Source organism: Leguminivora glycinivorella, chromosome 6 (genome assembly GCF_023078275.1).
Source record: "Leguminivora glycinivorella isolate SPB_JAAS2020 chromosome 6, LegGlyc_1.1, whole genome shotgun sequence".
NCBI lineage: Eukaryota > Metazoa > Arthropoda > Insecta > Lepidoptera > Tortricidae > Leguminivora > Leguminivora glycinivorella.
Window position 1 is genome coordinate 3,266,898 of NC_062976.1, and position 11,816 is coordinate 3,278,713.

Consider the following 11,816-nt stretch of genomic DNA (forward strand, 5'->3'; position numbering starts at 1 on the left):
CCAAGGTAACGCAAAAAACTATTATAAAAGTGTGCTCCAGTGTGATAGGCGGTCTCTAAGACGGATCGGGAGTGAGGTATCACCGCTTGAATAACAGATACCCGCTTGTGTTCTTTATCTGTGTGCTTAGTGCGGTGTCTTATAAATATTTGTGTACTTCTGGATTTGGTCGGCGAAAGTAAATAAATGGTAGATGCGGTGGAGTTACTGATGTAGAATTACAGCTACCTAAGAATTTTAAGAATACAATTGATCCATCTAAAGTTGAGCCATACTTCCATACTAATATTATAAATGGGAAAGTGTGTTGTGTGTCTGTTTGTTTGTCCGTCTTTCACGGCGAAATAGAGCGACGTACTGACGTGATTTTTTTAAGTGCAGATAATTGAAGGGATGGAGAGTGCCATAGGAAACTTTTTTGTCCTCCCTAAAGGGGGGGGAGGGGGTGGAAGTTTATATGGAGCATTCCGCAATTTCCGTGTTAACGCAGAGTGGAAGTAAATGTCTAATTTCATGGGATAGGCAAAATTGAGCTGCCAAAGGCTTCGTAGGTAAATATCGGAACACGCACTCCACCGTCTTGCGATAGTGTTCAAGACAAAAACAAAATATATTTTTTTTTGGAATTTTATGGCCTGGTTACGAGACCTTTAAGCCAAACAAAAACAAAATAGAAAATTCTCACAGGCGTATTCTTGTATAAAAGTACACGTGGGTAAGATGGCTTTCTTACGTTTATCTTAACTCGCATAAGAGTTAATTTAACGCATCTAAACATGAATGAATTGAAGCTAAGGGTTGCCAGGGAAAATGCTCGGCCCCTCGGTAATGCTGTAGGATGTGTACGAAGTTACCCACGCGAGAGGAATTAACTCACGAGTGGCCGACCCGGCGGTATAAGGACCGATATTATGTTTATGTTGTCTGTGTTTTGGTGAAATGTCGATAAAATTTGGTAGATTAGACTGATATGAATACGAGTATTACAGCTCAGCCACGACATTGGTCTAAGCGCGACAGCGATGAGCGGCAACCATGCGTGCGAATGAAAAGTCCCATCGCTGTGTCTCGCTTCAATGTATGGCCGCCGCTCACCGCTGTCGCGCTTAGACCAATGTCGTGGCTGAGCCGTTAGAGACATCACATTTTTTTTGTATAATTTTTAGCTTAAGGAACCGACGAAATGAAGCTAATTCAGGGAAAATGCTCGGCCCGCGTGGTAATGGTGTACAGAAATTAATTTGGTGTCAGAAAATAGAGTGGTTTCACCACTCCATTTTCGCTTGTGGGTGTCGTAGAATGCACTGTGCGGCGACCTATAAATAATACAATATCAACAATAATAATATAATGTGCAATATCTGAGGAAATGGTACGTTAAGTACTTATATGAAAAAAGTTGCTGACAGTAAGCGTAAATCGTGCAAAACTTATTTCCAACATTTACGACAATGCTTTTTTCATTTAAATATCAGCGATTCCACAAATATTTAATGACTACGCCGAAATATCTTCATGTCAAATGGTGCTAGATGAGACCATAAGGTACCGTAATACGATTAGTCGATTACGTAGATGGCCCGTAGGTATTTAGAATTATTAAAATTATAGTTAGGCGGATCAGGCCCCGTAGCCGAATGGCATTTCTCCGACGCCAAACGAAAACGAAACGTAGTCTGGCTCTGTCGCGCCAATACGCAAGAGCGATAGGGATAGATATCTACTAGCGTTTCGTTTCGTGAGCGTTTCGTGAGCGTTTGTGCCATTCGGCTACGCACCCAGGCCGACTGTCAGAAAATTACAAAAACTGATGTTACCAAGTCAAGCTTCTAGCTTAACTATAGGTACAGCGTGTGTATTCCATACGGGCGAATATTTGAATAACGATTAGTATTGGACCTAAGGAGCCTAACTACATGTTTTTTTTATTGAATAAATGAGATTTTTTTTCATACATAATAATTCAGCACGCAATGTATTACGTCCACATCAATTAGCGTACCTACCTAAATGTCATTACGACATGACGTTTATGTCATGTCAAGTCAATATGGACGGCGTACATTGCTGCTTGGTCAGATTAAAAAAAAAATACTCTTAATTATAATAACACTTTTTCATAAAATGATTATATTACGAGTATATGATACATTATTCGCCCGTATGGAATCCACACGCTGTATAAACTTATATCTTATAATATTTTATTATTTTGCTTGGCCGACGGCACCGTGCTCCAGATATTTATTACAAGATACCAGAACCTTTTTTGCGTATATTGCAGTTTTTTGCCATTGTTTTTTCAATAGGGCGAACGTGTCAATAATTGGAGAGGGACTGACAATGGGTTTACCCTCTTTGTCAGCGTAACGATACAAGCCACCAATTTTAGGGTCCCTTACCTGGTGAAATAAAAAATCTTTTGAATGCTAAGGCCCACTTGCACCAAAAACTTAACTCAGGGTTAGTGGGCTGTCAACTGTCAATTCCATATAAAATGTGGTTAACCCTCGGGATAACCCTCCATTTTCGTTGGTGCAAGTGCCCCTAAGCGGGTTAGTTTCAGTTTGCCTCCCTTGAGTGTCTAGTTTGTTATTGTTAATTTCTTATACCGGTGATGTACCCCTTACATTTCATTAAAGTGTCGAAAGGGCCTCTACGCGTTGGCTTCGGCCCCGCGCACGCCTCCCAAAGGTCCGGAACACCATTGTTCCGTGATGGGAAAGACATCCAAATATGTAAATATTAAATTTTATGAGTGTTGATACGTAGGTTAGGTACTGTTGTCATTTTATTTTGTTAAATATCCATATAAAACTTAAATTAGGCCAACAAAATTTATATTCTACTTTCAATTTATAGAATGTTAGTATTAACATATCTTTTTTTCATAAATAATAGTAAATAATAAAAAAAATAACGCTTGCCAGGATACGTCTGGGAAGAAATCGTCGTCATCATGATCATCATTATGACCTACATATCACGGAATAAAGAATGATAAAATATAAATTGATGTAATTAGTGATGTTGATGATAATTTTGCCAACACAGTAGTAAAGTTTTAAATATAAAGTAAATAGTAAGTGCGCCATTACGATCCGATAGGATGTCGGACCGATATTTGCAGGCGCCATCTTGGATTTTTTCCATTGAAATCCTTCCGACATCCGATATCGGATCGGACAATGTGAAAACGGACTAAGGATTTTCCCTGGATTTGGTTGTGCTTGATAGCGTACCAGTAGATGCCACTTTCAATCTTTGTCAATAAATGTAACAGAAGGGTATCTTTTTTTTATATTACGTCGGTGGCAAACAAGCATACGGCCCGCCTGATGTAAAGCGGTCACCGTAACCTATGGACGCCTGCAACTCAAACAGTGTCACAAGCGCGTTGCCACCCTATTAGAAACTTGTACACTCCCTTTTTCTGTGTTAAGTACACAGCAAAAAGGAATGTACAAGTTAGTTCCGTAAGTCCTCCCGTCATCAGCACACGGCACCCTCGTTGAGCTCTGGCAGCCTTAGGCCGGTTTCACATTATCCGATCCGATATCGGATGTCGGACCGACATCCTACCTCCGATAAACGCTTCCGATAGTGTCGGATGTCGGTCCGATAAAACGCATTGTTCCAAATCAATGAAGTATGATTTTGTATCAAAAAATATTTAGAAAAATGTTTTATATTTAATAATTATAAGCACTATATCCTAAATATTATTTATTTTAAAATTAAGATAACGAGCATAAAAAATACTCAGAGTGTCAGGCAAAATAAATAATTTTACATTCAACTATATCTACTAAAAGATAAAAAAACTAGTATCCGCAATTCGGACCGATGCATTACCTTTTTTTTTTCAATGGAAATTTTCAACTAATTTGAATTTCGATCATTAGCAGCTGTTTAATAGACGCCATTTTGTCACGCACACTACTACAAACGTATATATACATTATATACGCACACAAACAAATAACGGCCTTACTCACCGGCAGGAACACAACACTATCTAATTGTCTATTGAGCATCAGGATGTTCAGCATGGCTATTCTTACCTAAGACCATAGAGAAATAAGTAAGGGAAGAGTTGTAACTCATATAGATGTCGCTAGATGTCACTTAACTATGCCTATATAAATGCGGGTTATTTGTATAGGCATAGTTAAGTGACATCTAGCGACAATCACGCCTCAACCACGCGTCAAATAGCGATACATACATACAACATACATACAATCACGCCTGTATCCCATGAAGGGGTAGGCAGAGCACATGGCAGTTCCATCGCCAAGCTTCTGTCTCGAAGGCACGAGTTTAGGTGGCGCGCGCCCCGCGCGGCGGTGCCGACGTCTGCTGGCTAATCCTGACACGCGCACTGTAAGGGCCGCTAACTCGCCTACTGCCCGTGCTATTACACTAATAAATAACGTGCTAACTCAGGTCCCGGATGCTGACATATTCGCCGATAAGTTGAGCAAGTTTATGAAAGCCACAATGTCAGCTCTGAGCTCTATCTAGTGTAGTTATCGATAAAAATATGTTTTGATTCTTATTTTGTTGTTGTTTGTATTTGTCTCATTTGTTTCTTTTTTCTGTTATTTATTTTTCTTGTAATTCAAGTTTGTTGAACTGTGTAAATTTGTTTTAACTGTGCTTATATATATATATATATATATATATATTTACCGTGTAAGTGTTTTGGTGTTTACTGTTAACTTATATGAGTGAAAATAAACGAAATTGAAATTGCAAATGAAACTACTCAAGTTTAACCGTGTGGTGACGGATTAAGAATTTTACCACCCCCTTTCTTCCCGTGGGTGTCGTAGAAGGCGACTGTGGGATATGGGTTAAATTGTGGCGTACGCGAGAGGCTGGCAACCTGTCACTGCAATGTCACAGTTTCGTTTTCTTTCAACCCCTTATTTGCCAAGAGTGGCACTGAAACTTGAGTAGTCAAATAGCGATAGCGTAAATTATCAGTACCACTACTCGATACTAGGTGGCAACTGTGTCTCGTCTGCCAAAAATTAATATTAGAATAGTTTACAACTTATATTACAAGCAGAAGGAACTGAAAACAGAATACTGATTAATATTATTGTAATATTAGCTAAAAATTGGTGAGCATTCGATTCTTCGTCCGTTGCGACATCTATTGACAAGCAGTACTGATAATTTACGCTAATTGACGCGTGATTGACGCATGATTGTCGCTAGATGTCACTATAACTATGCCTATATAAATAACTCGCATTTATATACTGATGTATCGAATTAGGTACAACTCGAATTTCCTTATTCGTTTATGATTCCAACTGGGTGCGTAGCCGAATGGCACAAACGCTCACGAAACTCTCACGAAACGAAACGCTAGTAGATATCTATCTCTATCGCTCTTGCATATTGGCGCGACAGAGCCCGACTAACTGGCACGGCGTTTCGTTTTCGTTTGGCGTCGGAGAAATGCCATTTGGCTACGGGGCCACAAAATACCAGATCTTCAATCTTAATAGCCCGCTCACGCTTAATTCCTCTGTAAATGAGGCGTAATCCTCTTAAGCTAATAATACCGCAGTTAATAATTTGCCAGCTTCTATAATGCCTAGATTATCTCAATTAAATCTGTGCTTATCTACTATCAATTTCTTGGTTCTACTGACTTTATAAATATTAAAATTTTATCTTATAGTGCTTAATAAGCCGATAGGTAAACCGTTTTCTAATAGGTGGATAAGTAAAATTTAAATCGGGGGCACATTGAATCCTCCTACTTAAAGAAACATACTTACCTCGGTACATTATTTAAATAGTAAAGTTTATTATTACAGTACATGACAATAGGCAATTACAATTAACATACATAATGCAACATAACACAACATGCAACATACAATCACGCCTGTATCCCATGAAGGGGTAGGCAGAGCACATGAAACTACTCAAGTTTCAGTGCCACTCTTGGCAAATAAGTGGTTGACAGAAAACGAAACTGCGACATTGCAGTGACAAGTTGCCAGCCTCTCGCCTATGCCACAATTTAATCCATATCCCACAGTCACAATTACAATTAACATAACGAAAATAAGCAGTACTCTAATAACATGAACGCTAAGATTTACAAAGGTTCCTACACTAGGCAGAGACTGTCCTGTAGGTAGCCAACACAGTTAGGATTATTCAACATCGTTAACAACAAAACACAAAATTTTTGTACTTATACTAGATATTATGAACAAACTATTTAGGAAAATATAGGATGAATCTATCAATCTGTCTTAATTAATTATAACTAACCAGAATTTGGGAAATTTTAACTGAATTAGTCAACCCCTACTGAGAGAAATTTGCATTGTGAATTTAACAAGTTCGACTTGTTGCGGTTTATCCGTTTGAATCAGCCAAACGTATGTTAAAAACAATATGTGTCAGGTTGTTTTTATAAAATCGACTTGTTGATTCAAATATATTGCCGATTCAAATGACAAGTAGCTTGTTGTTTGAACCAAAGAGCACGTAGGCGCTATTTTAACCAAAAAACTTGTTGAACGAACTTGAAAACTGGTTGTATTTTCTCTCAGTGCATATTGTCGCTTAAGCATAAGGAGACTGTAAATTTCGTCCTTATGCGGTAAGTAACAATGTGGTACCTTTTAATTTGAAAACGCTAGAAACCTTAAACATCCCTTTTTTTAATTCGCTTAAAATACATACATATTATCACAACATCAGAATGGCACTTGATATATTTGATTGAACAAAACAGGATCAAAATCTTACTATTAACCCCCCGTACTTCATGAGGGTTTTTCTTGAGGGCTAAGATGAAATATGTTCCGTATAACGAAGCACTACGGCTGGTTTTCTATCTTAACCCGCAAGAAAAACCCTGCAATCTTCCCCCACGTTACCTTATTTATCAGTTATAAAATCCTACTAAGTAAAATACTAATAAAAGTTCTCTAGGTCTCTTTTTCACAAAAGAGGATCAAATCATCTACAGCAGCGGTGGTCGGACGCACTGGTCCTTCGAAATCAGAGAACCAAGCTCGGAAGTGCTACCAATGACTGCACAACGCGGAGCGGGAAACTCATAGAACTGCGCTAGGGTGAACCTAGGCAATATCGGACGGGACAAAGCCCTGAGCGGCACTATGACGGCGCGACGGGAAACAAGTACAACCCCCTGAATACTTGTGATTCCCTGAGGACAAGAATTAGGGTAGCTCATACCTCATTAGCTACTTTACTGTGTAGACACGGACCCTCAGTAACATGGGTAAAAATTTCGTATATATGTCGAGCGCCTGTCAAAATTTTAATAGCGCGATGTGGGATATTGCACTTTTAATTCACATTTTAATTACTTATTGGTTTATTTTAGTTATTTATTTTTAATAACAGTTAAAAGTAAGATCTTAAAGTATTATTTTGAATGTAAATAACACAATATAATTCCATAACTTTGGCTTGAAAGTAGGATCGCGCGCAAATTCAGTAGATTTTTAAATGATTTGCGACAGTAGCGCCATCTTGTATTAATATTCTGTAACTAATTACTATAAATATTGTTTATGATAGCAAATAATAGCGATCCAATTCAACAATTACAATTTATGTTTAAAGTTGGTTTAAAGTAATTTCACGAACATTTCAAGGTTCTTACAATGTTAACTGCTTTACCCAGGTCCATAGATTTCTATTAGTGTGTTTTGAAAAAAAAAAATGTTTTATTTTTACTGTGTTTCCATGACTAACTTCGTGTAGGTACTTATTTGTGAATATATTATATTATATTATAGCCTTTTTATTCCTTAAAAAAATTTCACATTCTTACACGTAGTTACATGCTTTGCTTACATAATTTTCATTTTTTTTAGTAGGTAATACATTCTAACGTATAATGTTACAATAATTTTAATAATAACGGTTCATAAATTAATAGAGTTAGAAAAGTTAAAATGATATTGAAATTTTTTACATCTGTAAATTCATGAGCACTTTAATTTTTTTAAATTTAATTTAAAAAATATCTATCTAAAATTCATTCAATTCATTAATAACTGTGATGTCAATATTGTAAATTTATTAATTGTAATAAGTTTAAAATTTAGTTTATCTATGTATAATAATTTTATGATTTTGTATAATATTAACATTCGCATAAAATAAATTAAAAATGCATTAATATTCAAATATTGCACAATATCATTATTCAATTCAGGTCTACATTATAATATACAGTAATTACTGGTAATATTAGAAAAGCAATAAGATTATTATGTATATTTATTTATGTGTAACATGCAGGTTATTTTGATAGATATTATTTAGAATAATTTCTAAGGACCTCTTCGCGAGTAGCCTCCTCCATGATCTTCCATGCGTCTCTATCTTTTGCTTTATTTATCCAATTTGTTCCCGCCACTCTGATAATCTCATCATTCCACCTGTCTTTCGGTTTTCCTCTCATCCTTTTATTGGGCGGACCTGTCCATGTGGTAATTTTTTTTTATAACTTATTTGTGAATAACATAGTGATATTAAACCTTAGTCCGTTAAGATAAGATAAATCGTTTATTTGCAAGAATACTTATTTCTAGAATACACAGGTGTTATTATGTAGGATGGTGTACAGTATTCAGTCGCACGAAACGACATGCAAAATATTTTACATAAAAATACTATATTATACCTATACTAAATATAGCTATAATTTAAAATTCAATTCCATTTCAACAACATAATTCATAATAAAGATTCATAACGTAATACATGCTTAACATTTTAATTTTAATTATTCTAATTCTATCAACTATCATATTACAGTAATTTAAGATTTAGATTAAGTATATACTTAGGTATTAAGTTTAGATATAGATTTTACCTATCTCATATCTTTGTATTCACTGTGTTGTGGCAATAAACGAATCTTCTTTCTTCTTTCTTTCTTTCTTTCTTTATATTCTAAATATTCTTTCACACTGTAAAAACAGTGTTCTAGAAGAAAACTGGTGACTTTCTTTTTATACTCTAGAGCATTTAGTGTCTTAATAGTATCGGGAAGACTATTATAAATAACTATGCACATGTTGTACGCATTCTTCTTATATATATCTAAGTTGCACCGAGGTTGGTATAGAAGGTTTTGGTATTGGGTTCTTTGGCTTGAGAAAGACTCCGTTTTCTCATTATCCGATCCGATATCGTATATTGGAAGGATTTGAATGGAAAAAATCCAAGATGGCGCCTGTAATGATCGCTTAACTTCAAAACTGCGTAAATCCGTTCTGCTGTAAGGCTGATTATCTTTCAGACCATATTACATTTTTTTATATATTCAACCTTAAAGCAGAATGTATTTACCCAGGTTTGAAGTTAAGCGACACACAATTATGCGTATGTGTATAATGTAGGTATGTATTTGTACCAGTCGACTACAAATAGATGTAAGTATTAGTTTCACTTTATTGCATTGTAATAAGGTGAAATAGTGGATACATATCTTTGTAGTAGACTACATACACACGCCTGCACCTCACAATCACTTACATAAACAGCTAAATAAATATTTTTCTTACCTTTTCCGACCAACACTTCCTGACCCCACTACTTGACGAGGTTAAATCCAATCTCCAAATGTAAAGTGTGTTTAACGAGCCAAGTTAATATGGTCCCAGGAACGACGTTCGCACTTTTAGAAGATTATTTTGATTGGATATAATAATAGGGAACTTGTGTAATAAAATATTGTATACCATGTATAAAACAGAATCATAGACAGTACTTATTTTACAACCCAATTTCTAAAATGTATGTACCTAAAGTAAATGAGTTGACCGTGACGACAAATACGATTTCATGTTGGGTTTCATATGTATTAACTCCACATCAAATCGTTCAGATTGGATTCGACAGTTCTGCTGCTTTTACAAGGAAAGTAATATGTGTGGGAAAGTAGTGATTTTATACATAATTATTTTATTTGTCTACAAATAATCCATGTATATCCATGATTCACCGTGCCCTTCAAAATAAGTTTATCGTTTATCCAATAATTATGTTCACAGCTCGTAACATTTATAAATAACTGAATTAAAAGACTTCTGACCAAAGTATCTTATCTACGTTACTGCAGCGAGCATATGATTCATATAATTATAATATTCCCTTGATTTTATGGAGCAGGTTTGATGAATCTTTTTTAATATTCCGATATTTTAAATGTTCAGTCATGGAAATTCTCACCTAATCAGTTGATCTAATATAAGATGTAACTACCTACTTGATCTTGAGATAAATTTAATCATAGTTAACTCGAGTACAGATTTAAGCCTTTTAAAAATTGTAATGCGGCTTCTGCTTAAGCCGGCAAATAAATATCAAATCAAGTAGAAATATCTAAAGTTGGAACACGTCACTTCGGTTCATTTGGCCACGGAAACAAAGTTATTACAGGGTTGACGAGCCCTGCCCAAGGTTTATTGTCAAAAATTATTTGTACAATTTCCGCATCAGTGCGAGAGAGGAATTTTCCTCGCAATTTCGATGTAACCGGCGCGTATTCTAATTTACTTGACAGGTGATAAGTAGAGAGCGGATTTCAGGTAGCGATTTAAATATTAATATGGATTTGACTAGCGCATTTTTTTAAATGAAATGAAAAAAAAATATTTCAGGCGTAATCCCATAGATTTGTGAATTGTTTTTTAAATACATGCGTTTTTCGTTAAGTGATTTTTAAATGTCATGTGGTTTATAATAAGGTCTTACAATCTATTATTATTACATCGCACACAGCAAACTTAGCTAAATAATTAGATTAAATTAATGTTATTTTTGTATACATTTAAATAAAAGTATTTAATTCTAAATAAAGGAGTTTGTATACCTACAGGAAGCAATTATTTGCATATTTCTATTCTCTGAATAGTAATAGAAGTTTTTACTGGCGAATGCGCAGAATATTAAAGAAGAAGAACTTAAATAAATAAACTATTTAAAAAAATAACAAATTTTTATAATTTATTTATTAGCATCATAATTTTTGCCCAATATTCACAAAGCAGCCAAAAAGGGTTTTACTTTTATGTTTGTATACATTTTTTTGTGTGTGTAGAAAAAATAATAAATTATGCGATTTCTATCCATATTAATATTTAAATCGCTCACTGAAATCCGATCTCTACTTATAACCTACAAGTAAGAAATAAATAGAAAACAATCAGGAGAGTGCTACAATTTTTTTTTGCATAATTATATTATCTTATAATTATATCAAGGCGTAATTAATATATAATAAAAACTAAGATACAATAGGTACCTACTTAAATATAAAAAAATAAATAAAAAATAAAAATTTAAACCTAATGAGGGCTCCTGACCTGAGGCATAGCGCCTAAGATGCTGGCAGCATTTCCTCGCTGAATCGCAATGCTTGTCCGTTGAGCGAGGAAGCTGCCAGCTTTTTTGTCCCCCGTGACATCAGACAACCGCTTTGCCAAGTCTTTTTTGCTATATTTCATAATACCAGAAGTTGTATGTAAGTCTTAATAAGTTAATTTAAAGATTTCGTGTAAGTAACTTCTTTTGTAATGTTTAATATTAAGTTTTGATTTGAATAAATGTACCAGAAAAAATTGCAAGACATGATTCAGAAACTATTTGAATTTGAATTCATCAAGTCGCACATCTGCTGACAGCACGTTTGCTTCCAATGTGAATGGGCCATCTGGAAGAGAATTAGAGCAATTCCCGTTAAGTTTGTACATTTGGATCACGTCTCCGATTTTGATAAAAAATCGTCC